The sequence below is a fragment of the Macrotis lagotis genome, chromosome 7, assembly GCF_037893015.1.
Source record: "Macrotis lagotis isolate mMagLag1 chromosome 7, bilby.v1.9.chrom.fasta, whole genome shotgun sequence".
Classification (NCBI taxonomy): Eukaryota; Metazoa; Chordata; class Mammalia; order Peramelemorphia; family Peramelidae; genus Macrotis; species Macrotis lagotis.
In genome coordinates this window covers 16659628-16668569 of record NC_133664.1, presented here as the reverse complement: position 1 = coordinate 16668569, position 8942 = coordinate 16659628, and positions in this window count along the sequence as shown.

Genomic DNA, 8942 nt, shown 5'->3' with positions numbered 1-8942 from the left:
CTCACTATGTGATCCTGGGCAAGTCACTTAAACTGTTTGCCTTAGTTTCCTCATCTGTAAAATCATAACTCATTTATCTCCCAAATTTGTTGTAAGGATGAAATGAGATAATTCTCATGGTGCTTTTCAAACCTTAAAGTTATATATAAATGAAAACTGTTACCATCAGCAAAGTATGAAATTCTGAGCCTGACCTGGAAAAACCTTCCCTTACCCTCATAGTCTTATTTTTATTACTCCTCTTTATTCTCTCTCTCTCTCTCTGGAAAACTTAGTGCTCCTCATTGATAGCACTTGATTGATTGTTCTATTGGTGCCTCTGTAGCCCCCAGGACCTGAGCTGCACCAACCTCTCCATCTCTCTCTCTCTCTCTCTCTCTCTCTCTCTCTCTCTCTCTCTCTCTCTCTCTCCATCTTCTAAGCTCAGCTCAGGTGACTCCTCCCACACAAGACTTTGAAGGGAGGGCATGCCCCAGTCTCAACTTGGTCCCCCAAGAGGTTACTTTGCCATTGATCATTCATCTGGGTACTTATTACATATTCCCAATAGACTGTCAACTCCCTGAGGGCAGGGCTGGTTTTCTCAGCCTCCAGAGTAGCCACTAGCACATAGAAGATGCTGCATAAAGTTTGTTAAATTGACTTGCAGGAACTGAAGAGCCAGGAGTTCTTGGGTGGTAACTATAACTTAGGCTTGATTCCAGGTCAAACTTTCTAACAATTAGTTATTCAACAGGAAGAAAAGATAAGTTGACAGCCAGAGAAGACTTGTCTTGACCATTTATTTGGCCATTTGGTATTTTACTTATGGATTGGACAAAATGACCTCTACAGCCACTTCCAGCTCTGAGAGCTTATGAATCTGACTATCCACAGACCTAGATCATCAGAACTTTCCACAATGACTCTCAAAGCCAATGATATATGATCAACATATTGGAATGAGCTCTTTTACCCCAGATTGGGACTTCAGCAGATCTCTGGGCCTCAGTTTCCTAAGCTGTAAAATAAGACATGGGCCAGATGATATTTCCAATGGTGTTGTCCAGCTTGAATCTCTGATCCTTTGATTGTCATCCCTGATGCTCCCAACCCAGACCCCTAATAATCCACTTAAGAGTCCCAAGGTCACTTGGTCATCTTGTGATGACAGCAGCATTCCCGGCTTCTGTAATCGTCCTACAGCCTGTGGCAGGTCAATGAAAAAATGTTCTTTAAATACTGAGAGGGTCTGATTGTGCAATACCTGAATCAGGATCATTGATTATCCCCGCTGCCAGCCGCTCAAAGCTGGGGAAGTAATTAGGGCCTTGGGTGTGGATTATCCACTGAGAAAAGGTCAGATAACTACAAACAATGCCAAGAAGCAGGAGCCACCAAGGCCCCAGCGCTGCTGTAATCAGGTAAGAAATGCCGGAGCAGGGATGGATAATGATGTGCTTATGCTGGGTCCTGCAGAATTTGATCGGTCTGTCATAGAAATCCAATGAAGCGTGAGTGATGGCTCCTTTTTTCCCTGGAAGCTTTACCTCAGGTCCCCGATGCCCATCAAACAGGTTTGTCAGGGAAACAAGACTGAGAAGAATTTAAAAGGCAGAGCATCTTTTCCCCACTCTTTGTTAAATAAAGGGAAATTAGCGGCCATTTGTTTCCAGGAATTATGTGCTGGAAAGCATTTCTTTTGAGTAAATTGCCTAGGCAGATGGGTCTCCCAATGGCGACGGACTGACTCCTTCTCACCCTTCATCTCCAGCTTGCCATTTAGTTGTTGGCATAACAGGAGCCAGGAAGAGAATTTGTTCTAATTCTAGATTGTCAGTCTAAAAAGGACCTTGTAGAGCATTTCTTAGAGCCCACTAGGGTATGCTGTCCAGGACTTTGTCCAAGGGCATTATCATGGTGGGGGGGGAGTGGAAGATTGCCCCCTCCTTAGGACATTTTCTGGCCTATTGTGCTCAGATCTTTCTGGATTTTGTCATCTCTGTGATGCTATAGGGAGCCACTTCTTACCCTACCTCCTCCAGAATCTGCCTTCTCCTCCTGCCACTTCCTCACCCCCTTGAGTCTCTCATCTCACATTTCCCAAGCAAAGTCTATAATGGCAGGACTGGATCTGGGCAAGGGGAAGAGTAAATGAATCCTCTTGGCTCTCCCATCATTCCTTCCTCTTTTACTGCTGCTGTTGGCTCCCTGGTTCCAGGTTTTCCATTGAGTTAGGGATCTGACCTGGAGTCAGGAGCACCTAGGATTGAATCCTCCCTTCACAGTTACTAGCTGTTACTACCTTGAACCTCAGTTTCCTTATCTGGATTATGGAGATAACCATGTTTGTAGTATTGTGAAAATCAGATGAGACCATGTCTATAAAATTCTCTACAGAATTTTAAAGGGCTATATTAGTGTTAGTGGTTCACTCTACAAATCCACCAGAGCTCTAGAAGTGAGTTGTTATTTTTATTATTATACTCCGGTGGATCTGTGAGTTCAGCAATGAGGTGATGCCTTCCAGTGATGCAGCTTTCCATCCATTCCTGCCTCCTGGCCCTCCAAGGTGACTCTCATACGGGGGCCTCCTAAATCTGATATATGCAGGAAGTCCACTCAGCATGACAATGACCTTCTTGGTATTGTCCTCACATTAAGAGAAGATGCCTTAAAGACAGGTGGCGCCAGAGTGAACCAGAGGACTGGGCTTGGATTAAGGGCAACTTGAATTCAAAACTAACCTCAGACACTAGCTAGCTGGGTGACCCTGGACAAGTCTCTTAAACTGTCTGCCTCAGTTTCTTTTTCTAGGACCCTTTCTTGTCTATGCCATGCAGAAACACCAAACTACAGGGAACTTTCATTTAAATTTCAATTGGTCTATATAGCCTGTGGTCTTAGAAGGAAGTACCTAATACCCAAGGTGGGCAGGTGACTTGCCCAGGGTCACACAGCTAGTAACAGTCAGAGGTAGGATTTAAATGGGGGGCTGGAGGACTTCAGGTTTGTCATTTCATCCACAACAGCATATCTCCTGACTAGGACTATACAAAATGTACTGGATTTCCTTGGGACCAGTCTAGGAACCTGGCTGCCATTTTTAGCATTCATATTTTTGGGAAATGTCTCTTTAGGTCCTCACAATAAATTTACAAATTGAATTGTAGGACAAAAATCCAAATTAAGAATCCAAGTGGACATGAGATTGAATTCAATTATTTCATTCTCCTAATTCCTTATTTTTTTTCCACCTAATATTAGTGCCAGAATTTCAAGGATTTTATTCTTGTCATCCAAAGCTTTGATTAAGAAATCATTCAACAAGCGTTTATGTGACCCAAGCACTGTCCTAAGGACTGAGGAAACAGTGAGAACAGTGCCTACTTTCTAGGATCTGCTAATCTAATGGAAGAGTCAATCTGTTTGCAATGAATATGTTACCTAAAGAGAAGATGCTGGGGTGGAGTCTGGTTGAGAAGGAAAAGTCTTAAAGAAGAGAATGGTTTAGCCAATTTGGAAGGAAGTCAGGGCTCTAAAACATGGACACAAGGAAGGGGAAATTCCTGGGATGGGGCGGTGCTACTTGTGCAAAGGTAAGAGAGAAAGGAAGATGGAGAGCAAGGAACTCAATCAGAATGGAATCCTGAGTGAATGGAGGGAAGTAATGTGTGGAAAAGCCAAGAAGGGACCAGAAGGTGAAGACCTTTAAAAGGCAAATAGAATTTAAACAAGAATATTTTATTAATGTATAAAAAACATTATTTATATGAAATGAGAATAAATAAATATTAAATAAAAAAAGGCAAATAGAAGCTGTTATATTTGACTCTAACTGCATTGGGGGAGAGAGAGAGAGAGAGAGAGAGAGAGAGAGAGAGAGAGAGAGAGAGAATATATGTGTGCATGTATGTGAGACATGGCTAGACTTTATGAAGATCACTCTGATCTATGCAAATCACCTCAATTTTTCCTGCTCTCATATCTTAGTAGGAATGAAGGACCTGAGATTTAGGAGCTCTGTGAGGGTAGGCAGACCCTGAGTCAGATTTCCTCTCTGCATTTGTGGACCCCACCCTGAACTCCTAGCTCACAGAATTTCTTAATAAAATATTTATGGAATTGAACTGATGGTGGTCAAACCAGAAGATGCTAAATGAGAAGAATTGAGTGATTAAGAGTTCCCAACACCACCTGCACTTTCTTCATAATTTTGACTATTAATAATGTAGTTTTCTAATCTATAATCTCATCTAAAACTTATAGAAGCCCTGTGAAGTAGGTATTGCTCTCTTTCATTTTAAAGATGAGGAAAATAAGTTTCAGAGGGATTAAGTGAATCTCACTCACAGAGTCACATAGTACATAAAAGGAAGAACCTGAATGCAGACCTTTCCAACTCATTTGCTGTAAGATTTTGAGTTTTCTCTCCCCCTTCCCTTCCTCCTCCCCTTGACAGCAAATAATCTTTCATAGTTTATGCATATAAAATGACACTAAGCATATTTCCATATTTGTCATGTTGTAAAAGAAGAATCAGAACAAAAAGGGAAAAACATGAGAAGGAAAAAATAAAACAAATTGTAAAAAGTGAAATAGTATGTTTTGGTATACTTTCAGACTCCATAGTTCTTTCTCTGCATATGGATGGTATTACATGTCTTTTAGAATTTCCTTTGATCATTGTACTACTGAGAGGAGCTAAGTCCATCATAGTTGATCATCACACAACGTTACTATAAATGGGTACAATGTTCTCCTGGTTCTATTTACTTCACTCCGCATCTGTTCATGTAAGCCTTTCCAGGTTTTTCTGAAATCCATCTGCTCATGATTTCTTAAAGAACAATAGTATTCCATCACATTCCTATATCACATTTTGTTCTGTTATTCCTCAATTGATGGGCATCCCCCCAATTTCCAGTTCTTTGCCATCAAAAAAGTGTGCTAGTCACTATAGAGCACAATCTCTCTAGTGTGGATGGGAAACTGTTTGTGGAAGAGGTTCTTACCTAATATGTCCTTTGTGGAACTAAAACTTATACTATTTCTATTTCTGAAATACATACATTCTATTCTTTAAAATACATATACATGCAGCTCCAACACCACTACTCCATGAATGAGCCAGTTTCATCTGCAATATGTTGCTTTTAAATGAATTCCCTTCCATCAGTCTCTTAAATTAAGCACTATCCTATTTTAATTTTAGTATTAGCTATATATATATATTAGCATATAATGTATATTATATATTAGAATATAGTAGCTTTAAAACTTAGTATATCATAAGGAAATATGATGAATGACTATGGTTCAATATCAAGGAAAACCAAAGAGGAAGCAAATAGATTTAAAGGGTGTTATCTAAAATCCCAGTAAGGTCACTGCTATTTTCTTGCCTTAAACCTGGGTTAGGCACAGATGAAATCCTTTTAGTTCCACAGACAAGAGAGTAAAACTTAATTTGAGGTTGCCCATGAGATTTATACTCTGCAGCTAGGTTACTGCTACTTAGAAGGAAATTCCTTCAATATTCCTTCTCCTTGACCCTCAAGGAGTTCATCCTGACCCAGATCAACTTGCCTTGACTATAACTGATAAACTAGTTCCTTTCGTTCCTTGGGGTGGGGGAAAAGTAGCTACAAAAGCCCAGAAGGGAAATCCTGGGGTGGGTCCCAGGCATGGAAGATGGAGGAGTCACCACCTCCACTTTTATCATCAGCTGCTTCATTTGGGACCATTAACATAGAAGAAACTAAAGGGAAAACTGCAGCCATTTTGGCCTATAGGATAGGAACTTTGTGTTCAGATCATGTACCTATAATGAACCACACACTGGCTTTGCTGAAATGGTTTGAACTACTGAGATCAAGGCTAGTGACTGTTTCTGCTCTGTTCTTTCTCCTCTGAGGCCTCTCCATCTTAGAAGACCTTTGAGAGCTCTCCCTAAACCTCAATTTTTTTTTTTACTATTCTTTTTCTTTTACTGGGGGTCCTTTAGAGATTGTTTTCTATGATAAATGTGGTGAACCATTTCATTGCTGGTCTAAGTGTTACTCAAATGCAATTCAGAAAAGGTGATGGGGAGGAGAGAGAAGATAGAATCAAAGACAGACAGAGAGATGGAGAGAGACAGATAGCAACAGAGAGAAGTTTCACAACTGCAATTTATATTCTTCTCATTTAGCATATGTTTTCCTTTGACTAGTGGTTCAAGTTAAAAACAAAAGAGAATTATTGATTCATGTTTTTGTAACTTCTCAAAGTAGCATTCCCAGAATAGGGAAAAAGAAAAGTGTGGACCAAGATCTTTCTTTTGATGGGGAGATGACTGAGATTTTTAGGACTTTAGTCATGTTACTTTTCCATTGACTTGTAATCTGAAAGCAAAATCTTTCTTTTAGAGAGGATAAAGTTGAGGGAGTTACTAGAAGAAAATTCCGCCTGAAGGAAGGGCTGGGAAAGAGGGAGTGATTAGCTTCCTTTACAAACCCAGCAAATCCACCGCTGCCAGATTTAGAATAAAGGTGGAGTTCCATTCACAATCCAACTAACTGGGTGATGCAGGAGAATACTGGCCTTGGAGTCAGGAGGTGAGGTGTTCGAATCCAGCCTCAGACACTTACTCGCTGTGTGACCTTGGACAAATCACTTCACCCTGACTGCCTCACATCTAGGACCATCGCTGGTCATCTTGATTCATATAGGGCCATTGGACCCAGATGGCTCTGGAGGAGAAAGTTGAGGTTGGTGACTTAGCATAGCCCCAACCCCCTCAAATCCAATTCATGTCTTGTCATGGCATCCATCCTCTAATGGCATATTCTTTTTTTTTAAGGTTTTTGCAAGGCAAATGGGGTTAAGTGACTTGCCCAAGGCCACACAGCTAGGTAATTATTGTGTCTGAGACCGGATTTGAACCCAGGTACTCCTGACTCCAGGGCCGGTGCTTTATTCACTACACCACCTAGCTGCCCCCTGGCATACTCTTCTTTGAGAGTGAAGGACAAATATTATTATTATAAAAATTACAGGAGTTTAAAGTAAATGTGGTTATTGCGAAGAGATTTAAATACGTGAACAGAATGGCTATATCTGAGATACAGGTGGGAACTTCCATTTGAGTAGGTCAGGGAGAGAACATCCAGGTGAGCTGACCAGTAGGCCAGCCAGGCTACTCTTAGGATTACGCTTTTAAATCCTGAGTGTATTAGATATAGCAGCCAGGCGTGAGAGGGAGCTAGGGGAGGGGAGAGCACAAGGATGTCTGGGGGAAGGGGAGACTATTTAGACCTGCATTATGTTATCAGAATAATACAAATCCAGATTAATCCAACAAGTATTAATTAAGTTAATCCCATGATGGCAGTTTGCTGTAGCTGACAGGGAGCCAGGTCTATTTTTGGAAGATCTGCTTCTGACTTAGACTAAGTGTAACCACAGACTCCCAGAGCCAGAGTTTTGATCTATGTAGGTTTCTTTCCCCACATCCACACAACTCTCATTTGGGGGCTCACTGGCAAATTTTAAAAATCCCCTCTGATGAATATTTAGTCTCCTTTTGCTGGTCCTGATGCTCCTGTTCTTCCCAGGTAGGGGCCCCAGGTCCTGGACTGTTCCCAAACTTTTCCTTCTTTTTTCATCTCCTGTTAATCTAGTAAAAAATGTACCTTTCTGTATTGGATTCTCTGAGTTAGTTTTTCTGGCAGTCTGTGTTAATATGTTAATGGATGCCTCTCACAGCAGAACATTTTTATTTTAATAAGTTGTTTTGGAGACAACCTCTTACTCAAGTGATTCATACTAAGGGTGTCATTTTCAGACCCCCAAGGGGAGTTCATGAGGGACACTTTTGGGGGGAGCAGACTGAGTCCTGTGGAGTCCCCCTTAGAACACTGGCCACATGAGCTCTGAATGTATGTTGACTGATGAAACAGATGATACCTCACCTTCCAACTCTCTTTTTTGTTTAGAAAAACTCTCTTTGAACTCGTAGGTATATTCAGCAGAACAAAGGAGTATGGAATTGTACCTAAAGCCCTTTCTAGGTAAAAAGAAAGTACCTAAAATGGAAATTGTCAACTTGAGTGTGATCTTTTGCCCTCATTTTCTTTCTTAGATGTATTTTTATTGAAGCTGAAAAGCTTTTTCAGAGTAGTAAACGACCTTGAAAGAACCTGGCCTCGACTTGAACATTTTTTTTTACATCTCAGTGGTCAGATGGACATGGCTGATTAATATTTTTTTCACACCCAATTCTCTGCTGTTTGTTTGGGCTTACCTAACTGCCAGTGTTCGCCTGGACTGGCAGAGCTAACATTCCTGGCTTCCTTGGTAGGGAGGGTATCATCCAGAGAATGAAGTCATGGCCGGGGTTGAAGCCAAGTCCTTATAGTCAGCATTCCCATCACCACTATTTCTCTAGGCCTAAACCGGAGGAAGCCCTAGGCTAGGGGCTCCAGTGCCAAGCACTAGGGTAGGTTTCTTCTCAAGAGGCTCCTGATCCAGCCTCAACATTCTATTTTGGCACTGGAACATTTTTGCACAAAGACCTTCTCTATGGAAGGAGCAGAGGAGATCAAAGATCTGGAGATAAGGTTGGCATGAAGCAAAATGGTAGAACAAGGAGAGAAACAATCCTTCCACTAGAATCAGAGGACCTGAGTTCAAATCCCAGTTCTGAGCTTTACAACTTGGGTGACTAAGTTCAGATCACTCGATTTAGAAATCAATCCACACTATGAAGAAGGCACCAGAGACCCAAGGACAAAGAAGGAAATGATTCTCATTCAACAATGAGTTTCCTTTTTAATGGAGGAAGCAACGAGTTCATAGCCAATAAAAATAAACATAAACAAAATCATTCAATACAAGATAGTTTGGGAGAGAGAACATTAGTACCTGGGAGATTTTTACAGCATATGGTGTACAAGCTACATCTCCAAGAAAGAGGAGAG